This window comes from Dendropsophus ebraccatus, chromosome 12 (genome assembly GCF_027789765.1).
Source record: "Dendropsophus ebraccatus isolate aDenEbr1 chromosome 12, aDenEbr1.pat, whole genome shotgun sequence".
Classification (NCBI taxonomy): domain Eukaryota; kingdom Metazoa; phylum Chordata; class Amphibia; order Anura; family Hylidae; genus Dendropsophus; species Dendropsophus ebraccatus.
This window is the reverse complement of record NC_091465.1, coordinates 78,541,559-78,555,099: the sequence shown is the minus strand read 5'-3', so window position 1 is coordinate 78,555,099 and position 13,541 is coordinate 78,541,559. Positions and strand designations below refer to the sequence as shown.

Sequence of the window (13,541 nt, the reverse complement as noted above, 5' to 3'; positions counted from 1 at the left end):
TAGCTTTATATTATGCAGTCGTCCAAGTCACGTAACACAGAGCCAGGAGGGAATGTGCTACGTGATGATCGATCGTTCTTCTGATCAATGGCACTGGATCATCTATTATTCCAGGATTATATAAAATTGTGGGTCTTGTATACTCCATGAATAATATATTGGTGGAATTTACTAAAAAGTTAATTACTTCTTGTGAGGGCGCCATCTTGCCTATGCTGTTTTTAACAGCACTTAGTGATATGCTTTACAGCAAAACTCATGGAGGTAGAAGATAATAGACAGACAATGTCCCCTTGTGAAGCATTTCTAAGCATGCTCTGTGACCTGTGAGGAGGTCTCTTCTATCTACTGGTGTCACATGACGCTGCAGTGCTGTTCAGATCACTTTACAGCAGCCTCCTCTTATCACCACAGACACAACAGGAAGTCTCAGCTTAGTTTTAGCCCCAGTGGTGAGAAAGAAAATAGCAAAATATCAGGATTATTTTGTAATATAGATTATAGAAAATAAGGAAAAGCATTAAAAAAAAATCGTAAAAAAATATGCTTAACGTTATTTTAAAAATAGGTCATTTTTTTATGATACATTCACTTTAAGGCTACAATTTTTTGGCCATTTAACTGTGTTTTTTTATGGCCGCCATTTCATTGTTTTAGCATAATGGCCAATATTTGCTGCAAAATGACGTCTGGACAAAAAAAAACTGCCAGAAAAAAATGTTGTGTGAACCAGACAGCCCCTTTAAGCAGATAAAAGTTGAGGTTTCATTAAGGTTCCCACTGGTTACGTATACCCTTTAAGAGTCGGACTATCGGCAGATAATAGTGCACTGTAATGTGTTGCCGGTTACTATTATATATCATTAGGCATTACCCAAAACAGAAACCAGTCTATTGCGATTTATCATCCTGTGATCAGTGATTCATTCTGGTTGTAGGCAATACCTACTGGATTTTCGACCTTACGCTGAACTGGTTATAACTGGCTAAACTCTTCGATTGTATTTTATTTTGTGTCCAAATATTGTCAGGAGGAGCAGCAAATCTCTGACTCCTAGAGAAGCGAAGGAATAGGAATATACAGGGCAGGGAACTACTTTCACTTTTTCTCACTTATTTTTCCCAAATGAAAATTTACTGTGATGACACAGACACTAAGGCAGAGTGAGGCCCTAGCTCTGAGCCCACCAATCTGTCCCTTCCTTTTGGGGAACCTGACTCCTTAATAGGCCGGCCCCAACCTGAAGACTGAAGGCTACTCTAGCCAAAGTGCAGACGCAAGACAAGGACTAGCCCCAGGTCCCCAGATCCTGATTGGGGCAGGGACTCCAGCCCCCTCCTCAATAACCAGAGCTGACTGGCAGTGGCGTCTGCCAGTCAGCATAATAAACATAGGATGTGGTCGCAGGGTTGATAACTAGGGACGCCATCGGCGCGTCCCTATCAACCAGCAGAGCTGGTTACTAAGAGCACCGCTGGCGCATCCCTATCGACAAACAGAGCTAATTACTAAGGAAACCATCGACATATCCCTATTGACCAGCAGAGCTGGATACTGAGGACACCTTCGGAGCGCACCTATCGACCAGCAGAGCTGGTTACTAAAGACACCATCGGCATATCAGCAATAGAACCATCTAGAGATGAGCGAACCTCGAGCATGCTCGAGTCCATCCGAATCCGATCGTTCGGCATTTGATTACAGCCATTGACTATATCCATGTTTTCCACATAGCCCTAGGGCTTTATCCAAGTTCAGCAGCCACCGCTAATCAAATGCCAAACGATCAGATTTGGATGGACTCGAGCATGCTCGAGGATCGCTCATCTCTAGAACCATCCTCTTTACAATAAGAGTCACGATTGTTCACATGTAGCTTATACTCATGCATGGCTTATTAGAAAGGATGGGCAGTGATAGGCTGGGCTCACATTAGCCTAATAGGATGTATTTGTAGTCCCAGGCCAACTGTTGTCAATTAAGGTTATCAGACCTGAGGTCAGATGAGGAATTATTTACAGAAAGCTAGAAAAAGTCCTTCAACATAAGCCATGAAGATGGTGTCACATACCCATCCAGATGGCCGCTATAAAATTATGTTGAAGATACTTCAGGGCCATTCTGTGCTCACAAGTGGTGACCATCATATGACCGATGGTGGACATCCCTGGTCATACATCCTGGCTTCTGCTCTGCAATGGTGGGTGGTAGAATTGGGATTGAGTTGGATTACCCTTATAACACAAGGTTCACCTGGTTAGATGTGGATCCCATGGGTTGTAATGGGTTTAGTTTAGACACAATAACTCCCCAGTTTCCACTATAATTCTAATCTCTATACAGGGAGGTGGATTTATCTGCAAGGAACCCCCAAATCTCCATCCTTAGAGTAGCCTTCAAAGTAAGATTTGGTACATTGCACCAAAGTAAAGAAGAGTCAGAAAGACAAGCCAAGGTCAGGACAGGCAGTGGTTTATCTCAATACCGTAAATGGGCCAAAGGTCAGGATAGGCAGAGTTCTCTCAATGCAGTAGATGGTCAGAGGTCAAGACAGTCAACATCCAGGTATAAAAGGTCAAGTAGAAGACTGTAAAACACAATTGCATTGCATCACATCACAGGAACGTTATTACTTAGATAAGGAATGAAGGAATAGATCTAGGTAAAAGATGGCAGAGGAGGAAGCACTGGGTGTACTATGTCCTTCATGTCTTAATAAAATACTGATAAAAATACATTGTACATGGGGTCCGAATTCCTCAATAGAGTGGCCTGTGCCCTTTAGCCTAGTGCCCCCTCTCTTCTTTAACATCCTTATACCTGGACAGACAGGGGCCATGGGGGCCTCACGTACATGGAATAGGATGGGACCAGACACAACTTGAGCTGCGCCATTGCCTCTTTCCACTGGGTCCACATCTTCTGCATTAGATAAAGACGGGTGACATCTCCGCTCTATAAAAAAAATAATAGTGATAATAATGGCAGATTATAGGCTTCTCATTGAGTCATGCAGTACATACCACACAATGTTACACCCGGCATATCACAACTTATTAAATAACTATAGATGTTGCTGGAAGGCGTGACAAGGTCTTTAGGTCATAATGTATGAGCTGTGAAAATTCTTAAAGGGATATCGCATAATACCACCATAGATCTTAGCCAAAGAAGCTGTAATTTTGTGCTTAGCAGCATGACCTATATAGGGCCCATAATTAAATTCATACTGAGCCGCCTGGTTCATGGTAAGAATTCCAGAACTGTGATGGAGACCAACACAAGCAGAATAATAGGAGAGAATAGTCAAATAGTAAATTGATGTTAACATATGTCATTAGCAGGGCCGTATTTACCACTAGGCACTCTTGGTGTGGTGCCTCGGGCAGCACCTTGCTGGGGTGCAGCAAAAGAGAGCAGGGGGAAAAAAACGACTTATTTAGTTTTCATTTTTTTAGTCTTCCACCTCTCGTTCAGACTTGCCAGTAAATCGGGTGTCTTTTCGAGGGGGGTTGCGGGGGTGGTGGTATTGATCAGGTCCGGTGTGGCGGCGTTATTTACTATAAGAACTTGGAAACTAAGGTGACCGCCCAAATCACAACTACATAGGGCAGTGTTACTTAACTTGTGGTTCTCCAGCTGTTTCAAAATAACAACTCCCATTATGCCTGGACTGCCAAAGGCTGTCAAAGTTGATGGGAGTTGTACTTGCAACTGCTCAAGAGCCAAAGGTTGGGAATAGAGACGAGCGAACCTTGAGTATGCTTAGGTTCCTCTGAACCCGAGTTCAGTACCGGTGGCTGCTGAAGTTGGATGCAGCCCTAGGGCGTCGTAGAAAACATGAATGCAGCCATATGCCATAGGTTGTATCCATGTTTTTCTGGCAGCCCTAGGGCGGTTACCAACTCCTTCAGACTATGGGGGTCAAATGCCGATTGAGTTTGAAGAACGTTGCCGAACCCGAACAGTTTGTCAAATCTGCTCAACACTACTCATGGACCTTTTCATTTCTGATCCGGAAACTTTAATAAAACATATGCATTAAGAACAAGGCGATAGACACCTTCTTCCTCAAGAGTATCATGGTTGAACCTGAGGAAGAAGGTGTTTAAACCTTCGAAATGTGAGAAGTCATTAACATTCCTACATTGTGGTCACTGGATGCAGACAAAACCAAGTCCCAGTGTGGTGACCAGTAGCAGCGCATTATTGTTAGGGTTGCAGATGCCTGTGTGAAGGACTCGCCTACTCTTTTATGCACCTGTACTATTTTGAGTCATTCTTCTAGACATACGCCTGAATTAGCCTTTTTAATCATGCATTTGATCCTATTACTACTACTGTTAGGGATTATAAGTGATGGGATTCCAAGCTTCTTGCTACAGGCACATTTTTATTGCAATGGTGGCTACCAAGGTCTTGACTGCCAAGATCAAGTGCCAGACACTCCCTCCGCGCTCTCACGTGGATATTTAAGGCTCATTACCGCCTTCCTGTTTACTCTTTAACCTTTATATGTTTTTGTTCTTTTCATAACCCAATAATTATAGGTAAAGTCAATGAATCCCTACAATATAATTATCCCCAATCACTACCATCCCAGGCGGCTGCTATATGTAGTCCTTGAGTCGTCTTCTCCTTAAATTAAATGTGCGGCCTAGATTTGTTTTTTACCGATTAAAACCAGATGCTGGAACATGTTCTTCTTTTTAACCTGTTACTATTTTCTGATTGAAAATTTTTGTCTTATTTATTTCTCTACCTTATTATGATAGCTGCCGTTTAGTGACGTGCTTTACAGTCAGTTCCATCAACGTAGGCAACAATGAACATCTCTAGACCCTATTCTTTGTATGGGACAGATTTGTAAGCATGCTCTGTGGCCTCATTGAAAATCCTTAAAACATATGCTTAACATAAAAAAAATTTAAGTAGCATTTCATTTAGGGATGGTCCGAACTTGCTGAGGTTCGGGTTCGTATGAACCCGAACGCTTGGCATGAGATTCCCGCTGTCTGCCTGCTCCGTGCAGCGGGTGGATACAGCGGGAGGACCGCCTGGAAAACTGGGATACAGCCTATGGCTATGGCTGTATCCCAGTTTTCCAGGCGGTCCACCCGCTGTATCCACCCTCTCCACGGAGCGGGCAGACAGCGGGAATCATTTCCAAGAGTTCAGGTTCGTACGAACCCGAACCAAACTAGGTTCGGACCATCCCTAATTCCATTTTTCCTTTTATTCTTCCCCCTGCTGCAAGCTGGCACATATACTTACCAATGATTGGTTCCAGTCCTACAGCACCGCTTAGATCACATGACCTCTTCAGCTTCAGCTCTGCAGCTCAGGAGGCAGGTTCTCAAATGCATCTCTATGGGAGCGCTGTCATAGAGATGCATTGGAGACCCTGACCTCTGGCTTTCAATAGACCTGTAGAAAGAAGAAGGTTAGAAGGGCCATGACGGCCTGTCAGCAGAATCTGAGCAGAGCTGTAGGACCAGTGTGGTGTCCCACCACTGGTGCTGTCTATGGCACCTTAGTAAGTCACTCCCTTAGGTTCACAAGAGTGGGAGATGTAGCATTGTGTTTTCCCCACTAGGGGTCACCACTGTCTCTAGTCGACTTGTTGCACAGCTGAAGTTGCCAAGGGTTAAACTGTTTGTATCACATGTTTTATGGTGACAAATCTCAGATGCTCGTTCTTTCCTAACCTATCTCTTCTCTCTCTCACACACACTCAGCCCCACCATTCACAGGAGGGTTTAGTTTGGGTCCCTGTAGGAGGAGTTAGTTCCTGGTGGAAGGATGCGGTGAGTTAGTAGTTGGAGGTCATAGTGGACGAATGTGTCACTACTCCATTACAAAGTTTTTCTACTAGATCCTAAAATCAGTAAGCATTGCTAAGCTTTACCTACAGGAGAGAAGCCACCTAGGATAACCCTTGCCCACGCCAGGTACCTCTCTAAAAAGTGCAGGGCAGTTACCTGAAGCAAGAGGAACCTACCCCAGAAGAACAAAGCTACCGTGCAAAGGTCTACGTATCCTACTGCACAATGCAAGACGACTGGGAAACCTCAGAAGTCTGCTACACCCAGATAACTGATGACTGGAGCTCATATTACCCACCTAGGATGGGTACCTCTCAACTACGGGTATAAGGTGATTCAGAGCCACAGTATGAGTATTTTCTTATCTCTTCTGTATCTATACCGGTTCAGGCAGAGCACATTCATTACTTTGGGCAAGGCTCCTCTGGCAACTTCTCTCCTCTTCTCTTTCTCTAAAAAGCACCTACTACTTTAAGCACTGGTTCTACCTCACTGTCAGCACCAATGTTCTGTGTCAAGATTTGCACTATTGTTATTACATGTACTGTTCAACTTGAGTCATACTACAGGAAAGTATTATATTTTTACTAAACTCTGGTCTATTCTGTCAGCACCCGCACCTACCCACCCACCCACCACTGTATACTTGGGTTATTTCCCCTTTTCTGTGTGTAGCGGTACCAACAACCCGGGTGGGTCCGCTACCACTCCATGCTACCGTGACAAGTGCCCTAGTGACCCTAAACACTCCCGGAGGTTAGCGAGCATTGGGGGTGGGGGCAGCCGAAAAACACCAAGTTATTGTTTAAAAAACAGAGTGTAGTAAAACACACACTGGCTGATCACACCAGAACAAGGCAGTACCACGGGACACTGATCATCATTGGTAAGTATATGATGAAGTATATGTATCCCTAACATCCATAGTGTTGTAGAATCTGCATTCAAGAGGCTGGGGGAGGTTACAAACCCTTGTGGAGTAAACTCATTCCCATTGTATCCGCACCTATCTATAGAAACAGGACTAAGAGGAACACAATGCAAATGGCAATAGAATACTGATTGTGTCCAGGAATAATACAGAGTAAGTTCTCTCTCCACCCTCTCTCCATATTTTTATATGGCCACATAATATATATGCCTTTCTGCATGATACAATAAACGTTTTCTAATCACTGCTCCATATAATTATCTTATATGTACAAATAACTTCATGTATACATTGTATTGCCTCATGTACCAATGGCAGATGTAGAGGGCACCAATGGCAGATGGAGAGGGCACTAATGACAGATTAAGAGGGCACCAATAGCAGATGGAGGGAGCACCAATGGCAGATGAAGGGGGCACTAATAACAGATGGAGGGGGTACCAATGGCAGATGAAGGGGGCGCACCAATGGCAGATGGAGAGGGCACCAATGACAGATTAAGGGGGCACCAATGGCAGATGGAGAGGGCACCAATGGCAGATGGAGAGGGCAGCAATGGCAAATGGAGAGGGCAGCAATGGCAGATGGAGGGGCACCAATGACAAATGGAGGGGGCACCAAGGGCAGATGTAGAGGGCACCAATGGCAAATGAAGAGGGCACCAATGACAGATTAAGGGGGCACCAATGGAAGATGGGGGGGCACAAATGACAGATGGAGAGGGCACCAATGACAGATTAAGGGGGCACCAATGGCAGGTGGAGGAGGCACCAATGGCTGACTAAGGTGGTACCAATGGCATATGCCCTGAATCCCTGAGTGAGCAGTGCTTTCAACTCTATTCTAGTGCTCAGGGACTGGATCCAATTTAAAGCTATGATAAAGTAGAGAGCTATTGGTGCCCTGCCTTGAATCTTACTCTTATTATCAAACCACTTGGCAAAGGATTTGGAGATGCATTTTTAATAAAAAATTTTTATTGATAATAAGGTGGCACTAACATTCTTCATCTATCCCTATTATCTAAAAAAAAATTCTCCGTACTACCCCTTTAACTAAAGCTAGCCAATTTTTTTTACTAGGCCATGCCCCCTTGTCAAGTGTGGTACAAATGTAATTCCATCTAGTCCTATCTCCTCCATTGTGTCTGGGACAGATGAAACCGAGCCGATCATTACGTTGTGTGGACGATATGTGCAGGAAAGTTACAGATTTTATACTTAGAGGAAGTTATGGGTAATGTTCTAAAATTTTCTATCCTGTAAGTGAGGATGGATATAATTGTGTCATCAATGGTTATAAATATTAGTTATCTCTTTATGGGCCAGAACTACAAATGGTTATTTATGGAGGAGGATGATCTCCGTATCATTACCCTTACACAACCGATACGTCCTGTTCACACTCGGTGATATATGTGCAGAAGATACCAATCTGGGATTGTTCAATAAGTTGCACCCTAACCTGTTCATGACCTTATTGTGATGGGCGACACCATCAGATAACAACCGCTGGCACTGCAAAAGTAGTGCAGAGGTTACACTATCACCGCTGGGCATGAAGGTCCTGCATGACTTTACCCATACAATACCCACCATGGGGGAGATTTATCAAACATGGAGTAAAGTGAAACTGGCTCAGTTGCCCCTAGCAACCAATCAGATTCCACCTTTCATTCCTCACAGACTCTTTAGAAAATGAAAAGTGGAATCTGATTGGTTGCTAGGGGCGACTGAGCCAGTTTTACTTTACACCATGCTTGATAAAACTCCCCCTAAATGTCCATAGTAAAAAGGCTAAGGAATAAAGATCTCTGTTAGCTGTCACTGATCTCCACTTTCTGTCCCTGTGGCAACAGAAAGATGAGTGCGGAATGTGGTAGAAACCACATGGACTGCCGCATATCCCCTTTCAGTCATTGCCACCGATGCCAGTGCCAGTGCCAGTGTGATTTCTCTAGTGGTGGGGTACTGCTCCCCTATAAATGTTACAGAACTATTAGCATTGCAGACATTTCTTCTATGTAGACAGTGACAGGAACCACAGAGGTCGCAGCTGGAACCAGGAATTGGTACTTTAATATAGAAAAGAGTGATGGCTGCAGCAGGGGACTGCACCGGTCCATGAGTCTGCAGGAGCCCATATGTTGCCCTCCACTAATTTAGTAGGTGGAGTGTGGAACTAGCTATGGAGTGAGGGGGAGAAAGCCAGTGCCAGGCACCTCTGGCAGCACCTTATGTCCCCATGAACAAAAGAATACAGGAATCCTTGTATCTGCTTCAGGGCCCCCCATTAAGTGCCTGCTACAGGTGTCCACTGAAATGTCTGCCACAGGGACAGTGTTTAGGCTCTGCCAAAAATTTTCCTCCAGTGTCTGCTATAGGTGTGCTCCCTAACTCTCTGATGGTAGATCCACCTTCAGTGAATGACACCATCGGCCCTTTATTGTTTCTTTTGGTGCTTTTGGTGTTTCTTTCAAATCAACTGGTAACAAAAACTTATAGAGATTTGTAATTTACTTCTATAAAAAAAAATCTCAAGTATTCCCATACTTATCAGCTGCTGTATATCCTGCAGGAAGTGTTGGTTTATTTTGAGTCGGACACACTGCTCTCTGCTGACATCTCTGGCCGAGACAGGAACTCTGTCTCAGTTTTCTATGAATCCCCATAGAAAACCTCTCCTGCTTTGGACAGTGGCCAGAGATGTCAGCAGAGAGCACTGTGTCAGACTGAAAATAAAACAACATTTCCTGCAAGACATACAGAAGCTAATAAGTATGGGAAGACTTGAGATTTTTTTAATAGAAGTAAATTGCAAATCTACATAACTTTGGGACACCAGTTGATTTGAAAGAAAAAAATAAATCACTGGACAACCCCTTTAACAGTGATATTAAAGTGTCTGCCAGAGTTTCCCCTTAAAGGGTATTACTATTTCAACTAACATAGTTAAAAAAGGGGGTACTTTTAATTTTAATTATTAACTATTGTATTGCCTCACAAAAGTTATGAAATATCTAAATATACTGTCTCTATCGCTTCCGGCAACTTTCTAGACTTGGTAACTGAGGCAGGGACCATCAATATCTGCTCAGTTACCAAGTCTCACAAGACACATGAAGTGGGGCGGGGTGAAAGACCTCCTAGCATCTCCTCAACGCTAAAACCAGGCCCAACAGGCAAACATCACGCTGGAAACTACACAGACCCAAGAAGACGCCTGATCTCAGCCAGAATTTTCCTATGGAGCAAATGACTTCCGGTTGCAGTCAGTGCAGATAATATAGCACAATGCTGTCAGAAGCGGTAGAGACAGTATATTTAGATGTTATATAACTTTTGTGGGGCAATACAGTAGTTAAATACCAATTTTGGCCAGAGTACCCCTTTAACAATTTTTTCAAATATATTCATGTAGCAAACTTGTCTATTTCTACTGATATGCAGTTCTTTCTCTTTAATTATTGTCTAGGTTACCAACCACCACTCTGCTCTAAAAGCAGTGGTTAGTAAAATAAAAATTAATCTGACAAGTCCTACAAGCATAAATGTACTAGTTCAGATGGGACTTCCCAATTAAGGGTACGTGCACACTACGGAATCGCGACGGTAAACCCGTTGTGGATTTCGCAGCTTACACCCGCTCGCGGACTCTGACGGTTGCGCGCATTTCCTACCATGCCATAGACTCCATTCTATGCATGGGCGGATTCCAATGTCTGCCAAAAGAATTGACATATCAGTTCTTTTGGCAGAAGGCGGAATCCGCCCGTGCATAGAGTAGAGTCTATGGCACGGGTGGAGACGCGCGACCGACAGAATCCGCAAGCAGGTGCGAGGCGTGGAATCTGCGACAGGTTTTCTGTAGCAATTCCATAGTCTGCACGTACCCTTAGGGTCTTCCTTCAATGTCTACCACAGGGGCAACTTACCATAGGTGCCTCCAGTGTTTACTGCAATGTTACAAAACAGGAGGGAAAGAAAATCACATGTGTCCGTATTATTATGTCAGTATTCTTATAGGGATGAGTAGCTTAGTCACTGCTTGTTCGGCCTCATTTTCACCTTATCATTACACGAGATAACGCAGCACTGAAGAATCCTCAGAGTTACTCATTTCTTTTTTTACGTAACATAAAGATGATAAAAATAAATCAGAGGAGAGAAAATAAACAGTTATTACAGCTTGTATGAACACAGCGCTATCACCAAGGTCTGCGGGACCTGGTATCCTGTCCCCAGGCACCACACACGTCCCTGCCCATGCCACTCCGTCACACGCTCAAGTTCAGTCCTGCTGCTCCGAAAAACAAGAAAATCCGGTCTCAATAATTTTTCAGTTGCAGATTTTATATGATAAATCATTCATAAGACTACTACTTGACGTTCATGAAATAATGTGGAATAATTTTATTCCCATTGAGGGAGGTGAAAAATAGATATGATTTTTATGTTATACACTCACTATGCCAACAATGGTGGTATCAATATGTACGACTGGAGTCGTGGGTCCGCTGTACCACCACTAGAGATTACGTAAGCCGTACCAGGGAGCGGAGTCTATGGGGCTGCTGGTCTCCACCAGTGCCCAACCCACAAAGCAGGATGAACTTGCTGCAGCAGGCGACCCCCAGGTCGCTACCCTTGGCTTGGCTTGCTAGTGGTGGTTGGGGAGGTGCAGCTGGAGACAGGCAGGCTGGAAAATGGCAGGACTTACGGCTGGAACCAGGATAACAGGCACAGGCAGGAAACATGGATAGCTGGAACCAGGAATGGCAGGAACCAGAGGTGAGCCGGGACAACACACTTATGGGAAACATGCAGAGGCTCCAACACTCAGGGTCAGGACAGGGCATTTATAGCGGAGTGTTTGTGCACAAATACCAGTTAGGGACACACCGTCCCTTTGAATCCAGAGTAGCCAATGCACGCGCGCCCTGGGAGGCGGGGACACATGCACCGGCCCTAGGGTGCAAGAGACTGGAGCCCAGGACCTCTGCACATGGGCACCGAAGTGAGCCACAGAAGACGGGCAAAGGGAGTGCCTGCAGACGCGGCGGTGGCCCTGAGCACAGCCGTAACAATACCTACCAACTGTCCCAGATCTGACGGGACATTTCAGATCTTGAGGCCCCTGTGTGTCTTGCTCCCCTGTGCTGAGTAGCTGTTTAACTGTGAGCGCTCCTGATATGCGGTCACAGTTAAATGCAGCCTCCGGCCACAAGAGGCTGCTCTTTCCCCTTCCTCTTCACTGCATTAGTGATATCATTTATGCATTCATAGAGCTGGAAAGGAGAAGTTGGAGGGCTGAAAGCTGCAGCCAGGTGAGTATTGATTTTTTTTTTATTGCACATGGGGGGAATTCCTACATGGGGAGGGGACTAGCTACCAGGGGAGAGGACAACATGGGGGGGGGGCTATCTAACAGGAGGAATGCCTACATGGGGGAGGGCTATCTAGGACAAAGATTGCCTAAATGGGGGAACGCTACCTAACAAGGGGAAAGCCTACATGGAGGGGCTAATTAAAAAGAGGAATGTCTACATTGGGGGGGTGGGTGCTATCTCATAAAAGGAATGGCAAACTGGGGTTATTAATTATTGGTCTGGGAAAAAAAGTTGTGTCCACTAAAAATTCTAGGCAAAAACGAATTTCCCAAAAAAATCATAATGTATTTATAATGCATATATACATAGTATATAGTATGTCTGTTATACGGAGATGTGTGGTAAAGGTCACATTAAATCACTGAGAGACACTAGTTGTGTTTGTTCACTGAAGAACTCTAGCAATCCTCATAAAGATCCACACAGCCGAAACTAGGTCAATTTCACTGTTGCTTATCTGGATGAGACACCCTGGGGGTTTCAAGCTGACTGATCCATTAAATAATACATTATTACAAGGGCGACAGTAACCTAATTCCAGCCGAGGAGCTGCGATCAATCTCCAATGCCGATGCCGTCCCTGGAGATTCCCCCCATTTAGATCCATATTTTACCGCACTGTGGTTCTCATGACATTTTTGCTCCCCCCGGTATCTAAGCATTGGGTAGCATTCCCCCCTCTTTTTGTTACATGTTTCATTTTATTTTGGGGAACCACAGAACGTTGCATATTTGAGGTGTTTGACTTCAACATAAGTCAGAGCTAGAGATGAGCGAACCTCGAGCATGCTCAAGTCCATCCGAACCCGATCGTTTGGCATTTGATTAGCTGGGGCTGCTGAAGTTGGATAAAGCTCTACAGTTGTCTGGAAAACATGGATACAGCCAATGACTATATCCATGTTTTCCACATGGCCTTCGGGCTTTATCCAACTTCAGCAGCCCCCCGCTAATCAAATGCCGAAAGTTCAGGTTCGGATGGACTCGAGCATGCTCGAGATTTGCTTATCTCTAGTTAGCGCCAATATTAATAGGGTTAGGCCAAGATTATTCTGCAGGATAGCTAATAACTAGTTGATGACTGGGGCTCACCGGTGGGACCCTCAGGATCATGACAATGGAGGATTCTTAGGAAAATATAATGCTTCTATGTCTCCTGTTGGCTCCCCTTGGCTTCCTCAGGAGGCCATCTGGTTGACCTCTCTCCTAATACCAGAGGTACACACCACCGATGTCTGGCCAAAACATTCCTTTTAGATGTAGATTTGTTAATTGATGCTCCGGTTCTGTGTGTGATATCAAGCATTATTATTGTGTACACAGAACTTAGGGGGTACACATGGATGAAGGCATATATACCACAATGGAAGTCCATGCAGCTGCTATAGAGACTAT

At 44.5% G+C, this 13,541-nt stretch overlaps 1 long non-coding RNA gene across 2 annotated transcripts; it reads right to left on the bottom strand.

The window, feature by feature from the left end:
- Positions 1-2,499: 2,499 nt before the first annotated feature.
- Positions 2,500-8,301, bottom strand: LOC138769093 (uncharacterized). 2 transcript variants are annotated; one of them, XR_011359210.1, is made up of 3 exons: positions 8,222-8,301; positions 2,822-2,956; positions 2,500-2,588 (listed from the first exon to the last, which is right to left on the bottom strand). It is a non-coding gene; the product is annotated as an uncharacterized lncRNA (long non-coding RNA). The 2 variants fall into 2 exon arrangements; XR_011359211.1 differs by having other exon boundaries at positions 2,856-2,956.
- Positions 8,302-13,541: the final 5,240 nt, after the last annotated feature.